Source organism: Octopus sinensis, linkage group LG2 (genome assembly GCF_006345805.1).
Source record: "Octopus sinensis linkage group LG2, ASM634580v1, whole genome shotgun sequence".
Lineage (NCBI taxonomy): Eukaryota > Metazoa > Mollusca > Cephalopoda > Octopoda > Octopodidae > Octopus > Octopus sinensis.
Genome location: NC_042998.1, coordinates 121160868 through 121162280, shown reverse-complemented (window position 1 = coordinate 121162280; position 1413 = coordinate 121160868).

The following is a 1413-nucleotide window of genomic DNA, read 5'->3' as shown; positions in this document are numbered from 1 at the left end:
TATTATACGCACAGGGAAGATATTGAGGAGAAACTGCTTATACAATTCAGTTTCCTGTTGAAAATGTCATTCAATGCCCATGGGAAAAGCATGCACATCATCACCATACATTCCCTATAAACTTGACTTTTATGTCAGCGCAAACAAAGCACATATATATGACCACATATCAGTGGAGGTATCATTTTATTTCTTCAATTTAATAATTACCTGTGACCTGACACAAGGCCAATTGTTGCTTGATGGACAAAAGGTATAGACGTTGGATTACGTATAGTCTACAGTTAATACATCTTACGTGTACTAATGCAGATTTCTACTACTTGATCATTCCCACTGCTCTATCTTGGATCTACATGGAACTATGCAAGTGGAAGAAAAACTCAGTGCAACACATTGAGTTATCTAATGTGTAAAATTACAGACTATTTTGAAAGTAGACATCATGGACATTCAAGAAAACTCCACAAATCTAGAGAGATGTAAACATAAGCAAGATTTTTGGGGGTCCACGCAACACTAGTAGATTAGATATCGAGAATAGTATTTTAAGGGCCCATGAAAAACTTTTGCTTACTTCAACATACACAAGTTATTGAGTGAATAACAAAATAGGAATTTTGAAAGAAGCTTTTCTAAATGTAGTTTTTAAACATCAAATGGCTACGAGGGTCCATCAGAATAAAAATGGTAATCAGAGGGGTCCATAGATAAAATAAATAAATAAACAGTTGAGAACCCCTGATTTAAATAGTAAAGAAAGGGAAAAAAAGGAAAGTTTGATAATAATTATGCGAATATTTTCGGAGAACTTAGTAACAATCCCATTCTTTTCCTCTTGGCTTTGCTACAAAAAAAAACATTAAAAATAAAATCTAGCATTATATGAGTGGGCAGTTAAAAGTTTTCAATGAAACTGAATATAACGAACAAAACAATATTGTCTCATACATCGACCATTAGTGGTCAGAGTGTATATTCGCAGTGATTTACAAAAGCTCTACGACCTAATGTCGATCCTAGGTTTGGACAATTTCACTTCGTTTACACAAGTGATATAAATGAGAAAAGCATGAACACAAAACGTGCCTTTTCCTCTTATCTAATTCATCTAAGATCTCATGTCCTATATAAGAAATCAGTAACCCAGTGAATCTTGTAATCAACAAATTGCAATATTTTTCAATGCCGCAAGTGTTACAGGAGTCAAGGAACCAAACAACAGTAGGGATATTAGGGTAAATCCAAGAGCCTTTCAAGCATAAACAACCCCGTTATTAAATGAATAGGTCGTGTTCATCTGCGTTAAAATCTCTCAGGTGTAACTGTTGCTGTCTATCAACGTGTTTGTTATAAGGCAAGGACATGATACACATATGGTGTATTGCAGAGAAAAGAGTGCGTCATAATATA